We start from the raw sequence: 14,700 nt of genomic DNA on the forward strand, positions 1-14,700 counted from the left end.
AGTAAGGAAGCACCAAGGTTCGAAAGTCCTCAGTGGTTTGAATGCCTCTCGGCCTCAGTCCCTACACCACCACCCCTCCGTGCAGCAGGCTAAAGCTTTGGTTAGAGTGTATTTCTTCCCACAGCACAGAAAGCAGCAGAACATGGGCTCAGAAACATCCAGAGCCAGGGCTGAACCCCGGGGCAATGCTTTGAGAACCTGGGAAGTCACTTAGCCACATTGTACCTCATAGGATTTCTCTCGTAGGGCAGCCGTCATCGTCATTATTTTATTCTTGTTAAACAAAATCATGGTGTGAAACACCTAGCCCCATGCCTCCTACGTAACAGCCATTCATAAATGATGGCTCTTCTTATGTCTCCGTGCCTTCGTTGACCCAGTGTCCTCCCTGCCTGGAGTTTTCTCCTCTTTCCGGCCTCCTGTTGAAATCCTCTGCATCCCTGAAAGGGCTAGCCTGACCGCCCTGCCTCCAGAACGCCTTCCCGCGGGCCGTGGCCAGAACGATGGATGTCTCTGCAGCATCACAAGATTCGAACTTGGGCTCCAGCCCAGATACCATTCTTCTTCCTATTCTGCAGCGTGTCCCCTACCTGGCATGGCTGTGCCCAGTCCCATGCCCGGCCCAGAGCCAGGGCTTGAACAGGCTTATAGCCTGAATGGGACTTGAGTGGCTCTTGGGGCCCACAGTCTGCTCTGGGCTCCAGTGATGCAGAACTTCCCTTGCCAGACCACTGTGGGTAGCTAACAAACTGCAAAATTAGGGGGGAAAAAACCCTGCCTTTTATGGTGACTCAGGGCTGAGGGCATCTCAGGTTTCACAGCATAAAACCCACAACAGGCTTTTTACAAGTCCCCTAACTCTGTTGATGCTACAGCAATCTTGACTGCTCTAAAAGATACTGCCAAAATGCAGCCTGGCCGGAAGGAATGTTCTGGGCTGACGGAGATGGCCTGCCCCTTGATTGGGATGGGGTTTATGCAGGTACATACATTTATCAAAACTTGTCACACTGCACCCTTAAGATCTGAGCTGTTCCTTTATGGGAATTGCATCTCCATAAAATTAATTAATTAAAAAAATTGCAGCCTGCCCAGGCAGACCAAGTAGGAAGGGCTGTGCTGGCCCCTGTCTTCTTCTTCCTCGGGTGTGAGCTGGCATTGAGAAGTGTGGCTAAAGCCAGCATGTCACAGGGCCGCTCCAGGAGCCAAGGGATAGAACAGCTTCTGTGCTTGTGGAATTATAATCCTTTCCACCCCGAGCCTGGTCTGGGTGCAGAGGTGTACCCCCCCTTTGCTCCCCTGCGCCCTCGCCCTAACCTGCCTCTGCAGAGCTCCCTAGTGCCAGCTCTCAGCTTTGTGGCCTTGCTCAGCCACCAGCTGGAGGCCACCTGTTACCAGAGGGCAGAGGGTTAACATTAATGCAGACCCCCAGGCTCCTTTAATATCTGTGTGCCCATGTTCATAATAGCATTATTCATAATAGCCAAAGGGTGGAAACAGCTTAAGGGCCCATTCATGGACGGATGGACAAACAAAGTACAGTGAACTATTATTCAGCCTTGAAAAGGAAGAAACTGCTACAGTCACAGGTAGATACTCTAACCCAGATGAACCTTAAAGACGTTGTACTAAATGAAATAAGCCAGACACGAAAGGAAGCATACTGTCTGATTGCACTCCAATGAGGTCCCCGGAGGAGTCAAATTCAGAGACAGAAGGTATAAAGGCAGTTATGATGGGCTGGTGGGGAGGGAAGAATAGGGAGTTAGTGGTTCATGAGTACGAGCTGAAGATGAGAAAGTTCTGGAGATGGGTGGTGGTGATGGTCACATGACCTTGTGCGTGTACTTAATACCATTGGCGTAGATGCTTAAAATGACGAAAATGGTCAATTTTATATTCTGTATATTATGTCACAATTTTTTAGATTTTGAAGGAAAAGAACCAAAAAAAAAAAAAAATACAAGGCCTAAGCCTGCCTTGTGGCTTCCCTAAATTGTGATTTACCCTGTCTTAGAGGCGATGTTTGCCTGGAGATGTGCCTTTTGTACTGAAAACCCAGATGTAAAAAACACAAATGACCTCTGACTGCCTGCTCCTTTCTTAAAATCAGAGTGCAAGGTCTGCACTCTGAAGGGTGACAAGGGTCCCTCCTCAATGCTGGGTCCTTTTGTCAAGACAAACACAGTCACACCCTGGTTTCACTTGATTTTCTCATGTTGACTTTCTCAGGTGACATGCAGCCTCAAGCTGACAGCCAAGGGGTGGATATTCATTTATGGCTCCAGAATTTCCCAGCTTCATAATTGGGGTGAAACCATCCTCGAGACCTAAGGGGTTCCTGGCTGGAGAAATTAGAGCCCTCTAGGGGGCTGGCTGTCAGGGCGGGTTGATGCTTGGCCTGTAATGCAGAGTGACCCCAGCCCTTGTCACAGCAGGGAGCCAGGCTCCCAGACAGGCCCCGGACTGAGGACTTAAGGAGGCCAACGGTCCCCACCTCTACCTCAGGACCAGACTGGATTTGCCCCTGCATGTCCTAACACTGTCCCCATCACCCTCAGAGGAGAGAATGGCTCCACACAGCAGCAGCGTTCCGCAAGGGGCTCATGACCTTTTTGTTTGCCAAACAGACCTGGAATGTTGAGTCCTGCTATCTCTCCATAACGGTCTGTTGTCTTCAGGTCTTGAGGGGACCAGAAAGAGGATCCATTGAGAAATGGAGATGTCCTGAGCCCATGTTGTAGAAAGAAACAATATACTGTTTGGAGTGGCTGTCTATACATATGTAAGACCCATTGTAGCTAAGGACAGTGACATTCTAAGACCAACTTCTGGTTTCTCCTCCTACCTAATGAATTGTGAAAAACAACACACACACACACACCCTTCTCCAGGCACAGTGGAAGACCGTTCTGCTGTGGACTGGCCAGTACGCCCCTTCTGTCTGTTACGTTCTTGTTCTCTGTGGAGCTTTGGCTGAGTGTGCATGGCTCTTGCCCCACACAAGCCCACCTCCGGTTAGCACTTGCCTGCAGTCTGCCTGTCTCGGCGGGTTTCGAGCTGTAGATCCCTGCATTGAGCGGAAACATGAGCTGTGTGACCCTGTGTGTAACACAGTTACATGCACGTACACACACATACACACCCCTCCGGCAGATAGCGAGGAGGCGGCCTGTTTAACCACTCATGACCAACATTCTATCAGCTGCGGTAGTACTGGGAACGCAGAGTTGTTTTCACTGTGAAACCGACCAGGGTTCCTCTGTGGGCAGATTTAGAGCACAGAACCACAAGGACTAAAGGAAACCGGAGACCCCATCCGGGTATTTAGGAAGGCGGGGCGGGGGGGGTCCATGGGCTTTTTGCTGAGATTCTGGGCCTGTGGGGCTTGGCCGCCTCCAAGAAGCTGCATGTTGAAGGGAGCTGGAGGACAGGTCTTGGGCCACCAAGACGCCAGTTCAGAAGGAAGGGTTGATGACACTCACTTGGTTCAATGTTCTGGGCTGCTGGAGGCTTTGGAATGTGTCCTGAGGGGGTCAGGATTCATGTCACAGCTTTCAGGAGGGAAGGAGATGCTTCTGAAATCCTACGGTGATTCATTCCCAAGGAGGAAGGAGGCTCTGGTCTGCAAAGGAAAACGACTCTGTTGACACTAAATGTACCTACAGACCCCGTTTTGAGGACGAACATGTGGGCACATCATTGAACCCACTGGGCTGGACCCCAGTTAGCATTTGGAAAAACAGAGGCCAGAAAGGAGAAGGAGGTCTCCAAATTCACTCACAGCGAGTGCAGAAGTAGGACCAAGGCTCAGCTTTCCCTGCAACAGCCAGCACGGGGACAACGCTGAACACTTAAGTAGCCTATGAATTGTGCATCCAGTTCCCCTGATGATCTGTTAAAATGCAGATTCTGATTCAGTATAGGCTGGGGTGGGGCCTGGGATTCTGTGCTTCTGACAGGCTCCCAAGGGACCACTCTTTAGAACCAAAGATGCCTGAAGCCAGCTTCCCTGGCAAGGGAGCCCGCTGGTCTTGATGCAAAGCTGGAATTTTTAAGTCTATATCAGATCCACTTGGCTCTGCTCTTGTTCTGTTTTATTTTTACCAAGATGCCAAAAAGCCTTTGGCCGAGACCCCCAACAAGAGGGTTGTCTGCCGCCCTTGGTCAGCTGCCTGCTGCCCAGACCTCCCGTGCTCACTGGCACGTGGGAAGCTGAATCATGGCTGAAAAGTGCATCGCAGTCACTAGGAGGAGTGTGCCTGTGGCTTTGTGGGGGTGAGCGTGAGAAATGATCTCTGCTTGTGGGGAGGAACACTGCGGAATGTGTCACTCTGTTTTCCGAGCTGTAGCCGGACTGACACTAGTGTTCAGTGTCTGTCCTCGACATTTGTGAAGACATGACAATGTGTACCGTTGATCTTTTTTAGAAGAAGCAGTCCTGGGTGGCAAGACTGTCAGGGCACCTGCTTTTCCCACCAATTCTCATTTACCTGGAAACCTCTCCGGCCCAGAGCCTAGGTTGAGCAAAGATAGGAGAGCGTCTCTGAGGAGCTGACAGGACCAATAGGCATCACCAGGTGTGTGTACCCGGAATCCATCCGTTCTTCGTCATCGGTCCCATGGGCTTTAATTCAGAATTGTTCTTTAAAAATAAAAAATGTGAATTGACTATAAGATTGACTACCTGGATTCTGAATTCAAAGCCGATTTCATAAACACTTGATCTGGCAAGAGTAAGGAGAGGAGTTGGAAGGAGAACAGAAGCGAGCAGTGGTTGGTGGAAGCTGATGGGAAATGAAGCAGTCGAAAAGCCCTAGAATGCGCTGTACGCGGGTGGGAGGCCCCGCAGCCGGGGCCAGGCGCGTGGACCTGCTCCTGCCTGGTCCCTCGGTCCCCCGTGTCACGCTGGTCTGCAGCCCTGTGTGTATCTATTAGGTCACATTCTGTGCAGCATGTTGGGAAGGAGGCAGTATATTTCAAGACATTTTGTCTTTAAAATGGCTAAAATGCTTTGTTCTTGTTTGAGATTGGATGTTTAAAGGAATCAATTTCAGTTATCTCAGAACTATGTCTGTAGGTAAGAAAAATGAGCCTCTCACGGAGAATCCCAGCGGACTGGGATCATGCTATATCGCTCACGCTACCTTTGGTTACTTCCTGTGCCTCTTGTCCTTGTTTTCTCTTTCGACCACTTCTTCCTGGGAATCTTCATCATGGTTCTAGCCTTGCATACATTTGTCTTTCTACAAGTTTGACCAGTTCCCTGCTAACCACCAATGGCCCCCAAACCTTTTGTCTTCAGCCTCCAGCTTTCTGTTAAATGACCTTCATCCTGACATTCTCCTACCTCAGATTCCAGATAATCCAAAAACAAAACCCTCTGCTTGCCTTGCCCACGTGCATCCTCTTCTGCGTTCCTCATGTCCGTGAGTGGCCACACCAGCTCCCCTGTCCCGTGAGTTGACTTTGTCCGTTGACTGCTCATGTCTGCCTCCTTCCTGTCTCTGCTTCCACGTCAGACCCTCATCAGTCCTCCCCAGGCGACTTGCATCCGTGTCTGCAGTGATCTCTCTGTTTCCAGTTGTCCATCCTCCAATCCGTCTCCCTTATGCCCGCCTCCCCACCCCCCGGAAGAGCCCCCTGTTCTTCACACCTTCTCCCCAGGGTCTTTGTCCACACCTGCGCTGCCCAGTATAGTAGCCACCAGACAGATGTAGTATTTAAATTAATTAAAATTAAATATAGATCTTCCTCAGCATATAGCTGGGTTACGTCTTGATAAATGCATCGTAAAATGAAAATCTCGTTAGGCCACCTAACCTAATGAATATCCAAGCTTAGCCTATCCTACCTTGCATGTGCTCAGAACGCATCCATTAGCCCACGGTGGGACAAAATTGTCTAACACAGAGCCGGTTGTAGGGGAAAGAGTTGCATGTCTCATATCACTTACTAAATGTTGTACTGAGAGTGAAGAACAGAATGGCTGTCAGTGGGTTGGTTGTTTCCCCTTGTGGTCGCGTGGCTGCCGCCCCCGCCCAGCATCTCAGGAGAGTATCTGCATATCACTGGCCTGGGGAAAGATCCAAATTCAGAATTCAAAGTGTGGTTCCTACTGAACGCGTATCACTTTCGCGACATTGTCAAGTCAACACATCGTAAATTGAACCATCATAAATGGGCAAGAGTCTGGAAAATTAAAAATTCTGTGCCTGGGTCACATTAGCCAGTTTTGAAGGACTAGGCAGCCACGTGTGGTGGGAGGCTAGCACAGATTATAGCTAGCACATGGATTGCACAGGTTATAGAACAATCCCCATCACTGCAGAAAGTTCTGTTGGGCAATGCTGGCCCACGCTGTTCTTTCATCTTGGGCGTCTTTCCCCTCTCCCTCTCTCTGAATCCTTCCTGTTTCCCAGAGAGTCACAAAGAAGTTTCCTTCCAGCCCAGACTTCCTCTTAAGCAGCATAGAACTTAGTTCTTCTAATCATGTATTAGAACATACTAGAACTCTTGTGATTGCAGCAGACAGGAACCCAACCCAGGCTAATTTAAGCAGAAAAGAGCATGTGTTAGCTCTTGTAACTGAAAGTTTCGGCAACAGCTTCCGACATAGCTAGACCCAAGAGTTCCTAGAATATCAGAACTCTTGTCGGGCTCCCATCTCTGCTTCTCTCTCTGGCTGGCTTCACTCTCTGCTCTGCAGATTGCTTCCTCCTCACAATCAGGGAAGATGGCCAGGAGCAGCTCCAGCTTGCAAAAACTGTACTGTTCCTGATTCTGAGGGAAGAGAGACCTTTGTTTTCTGAGCTCTTCCATCTGATCTGAGGGATTTGGGTCTGTCTGGGCCAAGAACCTTGAATGAGTAATTATGGCCAGGGGGCTGGAGCCCACTGATTTGCTGGGCCTGGTCACGTGCTCCCCCTGGGGGTGGGTCAGAACACCTGAAACCTGCCATTATAATGGGCCTCGTGCACATGGGAAGCAGGAATTCTATTATCGGATGAAGCAGGAATGAATACCGGACAGCACAGACTGTGCAGCTGAGTTCCGCTCAGACCTTTCTGGCTCTACAGTAATCTTCCCGATGCCTGATAAGTATCTGAATAGTTGATGCGTTAATGGGTAGAGAAATGAACCGAGGAGTGGGTGGATGGTTGGGCAGGTGAGAGGAGGGATGACTGGATGGACAGAAGGATGGGAAACCATATGCCTGGCTGATACTGTGGGGTGCTGTGGGGAAGGCAGGGGGAGAAAACCAGGTCTCAGAACTCAGGAGCTCAAGTACATGCTCGGCAGAAATACCACTAACTGTCTGATGGCCTCCGTTGCCCTTGAGAGTTGGCCCAGCCCTGCCAGACGGTAGCCCCCGTGAGGGAGCTCTTCGACCGACTCCTCTCGGCTGCCCCTCACAGCCCCTGGCACAGTGCTGAGTGCTGGCCAGAGCTGGCTGGTGGGCTGGGAGCCTGCCAGCAGCACCGTGTGCCTTTTGTGTTCGTGGGACAGTAGGACAAGCTGACCGGCATGCTGGGCGAGTCCCGGCATCCGAGGCAGCTTCTCTCCCCGGATTCCTGGTCTCAGACACAGTATGTCCACCATTCTCGCTCAAGCCCCTCACGATTGAAAACATGGGTTTTTTTCTAAGTCCAAGCCAAAAACCTACACAATCGGTGCTCCCGGGGGAGAGCAGCAGGGACGATGCCTCCTTCTTGTGCACGAGGATCTGTGGGCTTCGGCCCAACGTCCAGCTCCCAGGAACCAGTAGGTGGGCCTTCCATCCAGGAGCTCTTGTTTCTGGCTGTAGCCGCGGCGGCACGACTGCTGGAACGGTCTGGTAAACGGAAGAATTAATCCTGGGAAGTAATTGGCACCCCAGGGAGCAGTTGGAGGAGTCAGCCCGCATGTTGTCGTCCTGGCGTCGGCACACCAGTGGCCTTGGGAAGCCGCGTTAATGAGAGTAAAGGGCTCACCCAGGCAACCAGGGTGGTGTGGTGCTTTGTTTTGTTCTGTTTTTAATTTCCATCCCTTTAATCTGTTGTTTAAAATAGCCCCTCGGAATTTGGCAATCGTATTTCTTCCCTGGCAAGTTTGTGCTTTTCCCATCCTTTCTTCCATCGGATCTTCTTCTGTGCACATGTTCATTAAGGAGCAGAAATTCATGAGGCGTCTAGAGGGCTGATTCCAGCCTCTACAGGGCCGCCTGTCTGGAAGCCACACGCTCAGGACGCTCCCGCCGCAGAGAGACCCGTCGGAGCGGGGATTAGCCCCTTCTGCCCTGCTTTTTTTCCCTCTCCAGATGGCACGTGCACTCAGGGGCGGCCCGCGCTCAGGTTCTGGCTATTTGGGGATTTGCTGAGTCTCCTGCTTTCGGGAGTTGACCTTTTCCACAAAGCACGTGCCGTCCACAGAGCTTGCCGGGCATTTGAAGAAGACAATCCCCTGAGAGCTGGCATCCAGCCCCTGCCCTTCCCACATTCACTCTCTACGATGGAGGCTGTGGGGGACCATCCCCCAGGGACAGTCCCCTGCCTGGGACCTCAGGGAGTCAGCGTGTGCACTGCTCAGCCCCAGGGAGCTGAGCTGGAAGATAGGCTCAGAATAGGCTGCTTTCACCTGGGACACCCGAGGCAGGGAAATCAGGTCTCGCTAACACGTAGCTCATGCTTGGCTAGATCCAGGCTCTCGGTGACCTCAGAAAAGCCACTTTCAACTCTCTGAAGCTCTGTGTCTCCATCTATAAAATTAAGATTGCGTTAGTCACGGCAGTGTAACTGCTAAACAAGGAATCCCAAAATGTAGCGGCTCGGTCCAGTAGAAACTTGTTTCTTTTCCAAATCACAGGTTAAGGGGTGGAGGGGGGGAGGGAAGGTGGTCAGTGGGTCTGTCTGTGACCCTGACAAGAACCAAAGCTCCTCCCTTGGTGTGTCCCTGGCCCCTGGGCCTCGTCCTCTCCTGCAGGGGACAGAGAAAGAGATGGTGAAGAAGGTGTAGATCTGAAGGAACCCGCGTGGCTTGCACACCCTATTTGCACACTCTGGCAAGACCTAGTTACACAGCCCCAGCTAGAACCAAGCAGGACTGGGGAGTGTCGTCTCACCGTGGTCCCCAAGAAAGAGGGGGACACAGACACGGGGAGCCCCAGAGAGAGACCACCTCTCCCAGAGAGATCACAGCGAAACGTCCCTCCCTAGTCTACCCTGAGCGCTGAACGTCAAATGCAAATGATCCCGCAGCACGGTGCCTGGCCCCGTAGTCCCGTAGTGTTATTTTTCTCCTCTTTCCTCTACTGGTTATTCCCTGGAGGTTTATGCAAATAGCAGACCAAGGCAAGAAATTAAATATATGTCCCTCACCTCCAATGCTACTGATTTCCTGGTTTCCTCACAGTGTAGCATTTCATTAGCCCTTCCAGATGGGGAAAGAGCAGACAGATTAAAAGTCAGATAGTGCCTAGGAGCCTGCTTCATCGGTTTCGGGGATGGCTGGAGCTTCAAAGCTGTTTGGTATTTCCACTGCCGAAAGGCCTCCTCAGGAGCAGTTGTGTTTTAATAAATGGCAGCCTGAGTAATTTTCCTCGAAGGAATTGCGTCGTAAATGCGTCTGCTCCTGGGGGAGCGCGGGCTGTTCCCTTCCGAGTGCTCCCGGTGCTGGTGCATTAAGAATACGATGCTCTGCTCGGGGCTGGAGAAGCCCATCAAGTCTCCCTACCCCTCCACCTGCCCGGCAGACTCACAGGGCTCCGGGGCAGCGGGCTGGGGCGGGGGGGGCGCTGGACAGGGACAAGGGGTGGGAGCTGGGCTGGGTCACGTCGGGGGCTTCATCCTCAATCCAGCATCGCTCCCTCTGTGGTGGGGAGGGGACAGCAGAGGCCCACGCTGACGTGGGGTGGTGGGAGTCACACATTCATTCATTTGTTCATTGTTGACTGAGTGCTCACGTGAGGCCAGGCACTGTGTCAGCCGAGACACAGCGGTGACCAGAACTGGTGGTCAGAGAGCAGTGACTAAGTGCCACGCTGCCTGGGGTGGGAATCCGGATTCTTCCACCCCCGAGCCGGATGACTTCGGGCAGGTTGTTTGATGCGTCTGTGCCTCCGATTCCTCATTGGGAAAACGGAGAGAGCCATCATCACAGTGGAGTGTTGTGCGGATTAAATGCATCGAAACGTATAAAGCCCTGCCTTTACAGAACTTGTATTTCAGTGTGAGGGGGACAGAGAAATCTAAGTAAACTGTGTCGTCTGAGGGAAGGATTAAGAGCAATCAAAAAAGAAAACAAGGGAAGAGCTGGTCACTTTAAAATAAGATGATCAGAGAAAGTCACTGAGAAGGTAAGGTGTGAGAAGAGACCTGGAGGAGATGAGAGCACTAGCCTTGAGCATACTGGGGAAGGGTGGGGCAGGCAGAGGGAGCAGCAGGTACAAAGGTCCTGAGGTAGGAGGGGGCCTAAGCTGCTGGACAAGATGCAAGGAGGACCGTGTGCTGGGGCTGCGTTGTCGAAGGAGAGACGGAGTGAGAGAGGGAAGTGGGCACGAGGGCCTCGCGGACCTTGTAAGGGTTTGGCTTTTTCTCAAGGTGACATGGGAGCCACGACAAGGATTTGGTTGAAGAGGTATATGGTCTGACTTGCATTTTATCGGGGTCGCTTGGGCTGCTGCGTGGAGAATACGCTAAATGAGGGCAGGGAAGTTCAGAGACTCCACCAGAACCCAGGTGAGAGATAATGGAGGTTAATACCAGGGGGGCCCGGAGAGAGGTGGAGAGAGATGGAGAGAACAGCCGTCAGTCAGGGCAGCTGCACCTCTAAGAAGCATCAGGAGCTTGAGGTGAAGGTCTGCACGGCTGCAGCTATCAAGGAGTCCAGGGTCAGAAGGGAAGTGGAAAAAGGCCGGCCTTAAAGCCAGAGATAAGAGCAAGCACCTAATCTGGGGGCCTCAGTTCCCCCCCTCCTTAAAATGGAGGCCGTGCTAGGACTCCTATAGCTTAAGGGACTTGCGAGTGACAGGCGTGCTGGAGGTGCTCCGTAAATGCTCCTTGCCTTTCCTCCTTACTGTCCCCTTGCAGCTTGGTGAGGAAGGCTCAGCACAACAGAGAGGAGTCCGTAGGTCAGGAGGCCAAGGCAAGTGAAGGCTCAGGTGTGGGGAGTGAGGGGGGCACCCCCTCAAGCCCATGCAAGCAAAGGGCGTGTTGGCATCTCTGTCTCTCTGACTTCGTGATGCCTTCACCAGGCACTTCCCATAGGGCCCCGGGGGCTGCGGGGTGGGCACGCCCTACCTGCTGCTCCTGGGGACAGTCATTTCCTGGGCAGCCAGGGAAGGGGCCCCAGGCCAGTCCTCTTCTCTGGCGTGGGTAATACTGAGCTCCTTTCATTCTGGTCCCGGAAGTCGGCCCCGATGGTGCCAGGCTGGCTTTTGACGCCAGAGTCCCCCAGGCCCAGGCAGGGACTCCCTTCCTACCCCTATGCCCCCCCACCCCCGTATTCAAGCCCAGACCTCTGTAGCATCCTTTGTTGAACTCCAGACACTGGGGTGTCAGCCCTGCCCTGGGTGCCTGCTGCAGGCTTGTCACTTGTAAATGGGCTGCTTGTCCCTGCAGCCTGGACTGGGCTGAGCTGAGAACAGATGGGCGTCTCACTCCCTCTCCTGGGGCTGCTGCAGCTGAGATCTGGCCTGTAGACAGCTGTCCAGCACCCATTCAGTGGCCCTGACTCTGTCATCCCCAATTATCCTCAGGCTGCCCACTCCCTTGTCCTCAGCAGACCCTGGGCCTGAGCTCTGTGCAGCCAGCATCTACATGAATGTGACTGTGGGCCAAGGATCTGACTGATGGATGTAAGTAGGGTTTCGGCTCAAACAACCAGTGGGGAAGCGCCCATCCTGTGTGTTTTCAGAGTTTAGTGTGTGATTGGGTACATGGGACTCTGCAGAGCAAAGGCTAGTAGGCAGCATGGCCAAAGGATGAAGTAGCAGAAAAGCCTGACATCATCAGGAAGGCTTCCTGGAGGAGGTGAATACTGAACTAGAGAAGGATTGAATCATCTGTAGCAAGATGTTAAATTAGATGGTTTCTGTTGTCTTAGAGACTCAAACAAGGTTCAAGGCTGAGCATAAAACGTGCCCTGTATCATCACATTAAAAACAGGAACTGGATAGCCCCAGGCCCCCTCCACCCCTCCCCCAACCTCTATATTGAGAAGGTCTTAAGAATGCAGGAGAGAACACCCCTGAGTGGAGCTGTGCTAGGAAGGGTGCTGAGGCTTTTACCTTCCTCCTGGGGAGATGCCCTCCATGCACCCCCCCGCCCCCGCCCTCCAACATCAACTCAAGACAATCCTCCTGGTGCTTCCCTGAGCCTGCAACACTGGGGACGGTATGACCTGGGTTCCCTCAAGCTGGGAGCACTGAGGCTGGACCAGAGTTGATCTTGACCATAGTTGGTCAAGGAGATGTCATGGTCACGCTTCCAGAGTGTACACTGCAACAGGGAGCCAGACTGGAGCCGTCTTGGAAGACCCCCACCCCAGAGGATAACCCACCAGGGTACCGGTCATTGGCGCTCTGCAGGAAGGACCCTCGCAGGGCGCAGAGGCCACCAGGGGGCCCATAGGCAAAAGAATCACCTCTAAAGGTGGGTGGTGCTCCAATCACACCTTGCCCTTGTCCGCTTGGCCTCTCTCCTGGCCACTCGGGAAGCCAGGAGCTAGTTCGTGAATAGGAAGGAGGCGAGACCTGGAGCGCATCACACACCCCTGCCCACTACCGGATCCTGAGCCTGGGTGAGCGAGGGGAGGTTCTGTGGATTGGACATGAGGTCAGAGATCCAGGAAAGCTTGGATTCAGCTGAGGAGAGAAGCAAGGATGGGACTGCTTTCAGAGTTGCCTTTGCCAGTGACTAGCTGTGTGGCCGCTAGGTCACTGAAGCCTGTTCGCTACTTAAACGTCCCCCTGCCTCGCTTTGGTTCCGCCATCACAGGTTTCTCGTGAGGACTGGGAGAGCTGGTGTGCAGACAACCCCGCGCGGTACCAGGCACACGGGACATGCTCAGAACCGACAGCCCTCGGTAGCAGACATCCTAACGGCAGCAGTAATAATAACAGAAGTCGTACCCAAAAGTGTTTCCCCCCCCACCCCCGCCGAACAAAGCTGTTTGGGTCCAACAGAGTAGATTTAAAGCAAAGAAGTGGGAGAAAAAGAAATCTGTTTGCTGTTGATATCCCACTGAGTTCAGCCTGTTTAACAAACCTGCTACACAGCTATCATTTCGTGGGATCTAGAATGAGAAGAGAGGCGTGCTGAGTGCCAGAGGAAGCCTGGGTAAGCTATGCCTGCTGTCCGGGCCTACTGGGAGGGCTTCTGGGAAGAGGGGGCACAGAGTAGAGGTGGAGATACTCCATAGGAGATGAGATCGGTCTGAACGTGCTGGTGTGTGGTCACATCCTTCTTGCTTACACCCCTGCCCTCGGGACAGTTGGGCTCAGTAAATGTCGGAGAGCCCCAGCAATATGCCCGGCCCAGCAACGAGAGGAGGAGGAGGCAGGCTCTGCCTCAGCATGGACCCTGGGGAAGGGCAGCCTGGCACAGGGCCCCAGATGCCCAGCAGGGAGTGTACCCCAGGAGCAAATAGCACACGTTATAGTTTAAGCCCCTGAGATCTGGGGCCATCATCCTAGCATGACCCACCTCTCCAGGCCGGTGCGACCACAGTTTGTTCTAAAGTGGCCTGAATAGATAACTGACCCTGAAAGCATCTTCTCTGAGCCATGTGACCCCTCTTTGCCCAGGGCATGGTAGGTCTGGATTCTAGTCTGTCCCTGCCCTAACACTCTGTGCCTCGGTTCCACTATCGTCAAGGGGGCTGGCCGACCTCAGAGCTTCTGCGAGAGTTTAGTACAGTGGGGATGGGGCAGTCTTCAGGGACCTGGGAGCTAGGATACAGCCGGCAGGCATTCTATATTCATCGGCTTCCCGGCTTTGGGCCCTGGGGATCACAGCGAAGGGCAAAAGCAGGGTCAGGTGAAGGACAAACCCAAGCCAGTTCTGGGGAAGACCCCAGAGGCAACATGGTGGTCCTTGCTGTTGGCGTGCAGGGGGCCAGTGGTCCCACACTGCCCAACAGAGGTGGAGGTGGCAGCTTGGAAGCCAAGTGTCCCTGCTTGGCTAATCTAAAAATAAACAGAAAGGCAACAAAAATCTATGTTTCAATTACTGCACACAAGCTGTTCAAACAGCCAGCTCTGCACTGGAGATGTGAACTTGTCAACAGAGGCTGCCTCGTTTGCATGCTTGGATGGTGATAGAACACACAACCTCACAACAGGCTGCCCTCTGGTCTGGATGGGTTTGTTTTGTTTTGTTTTTAATTAAATTAAATTAAAACCATGGACATAGAATAAAGACGGTTGAAAATCAGAAGCAAGTACATCAAGATAGGGTAGCAGCTCCCAAAACGAGGACCCTAGAGGCTCTGAGGTCTTGAGACAAGCCTGGCCCTCCGTAGAGAGGTCAGCATTAGTGTGGCCAAGACAAGGGCTCAGCGGTCAGAACCAGGGGACACAAACCTCTCCCGAGAGGCCCCTGACACTCCTCCCCTCCCTTGCTGATCCCTGGAGGCACCCCCAGGGAGCAGCACCGGCCTTAGGGTGCCCCTCTCTGTTGAGGAGAGGTGTGTTCGAGCCTGTGGCTGGGGTGAGAGGAGCAG

At 52.8% G+C, this 14,700-nt stretch overlaps 1 protein-coding gene across 3 annotated transcripts in view; it reads left to right on the forward strand.

Annotated features, from left to right (window-relative positions):
- Positions 1-14,700, forward strand: part of KLHL29 (kelch like family member 29) — a 297,536-nt gene that overhangs the window by 135,447 nt on the left and 147,389 nt on the right. Inside the window, exon 1 of one of the 3 annotated variants that reach the window (XM_032866923.1) lies at positions 4,431-4,580. The exons of the other annotated variants lie outside the window; for them this stretch is intronic. The gene's annotated coding sequence lies outside the window, so the exon portion shown is untranslated. Of the gene's footprint in view, positions 1-4,430; positions 4,581-14,700 lie in introns of those variants that run through there. 3 annotated transcript variants of the gene reach the window in all.

Source organism: Lontra canadensis, unplaced genomic scaffold (genome assembly GCF_010015895.1).
Source record: "Lontra canadensis isolate GAN:19392208 unplaced genomic scaffold, GSC_riverotter_1.0 scaffold32, whole genome shotgun sequence".
Lineage (NCBI taxonomy): Eukaryota > Metazoa > Chordata > Mammalia > Carnivora > Mustelidae > Lontra > Lontra canadensis.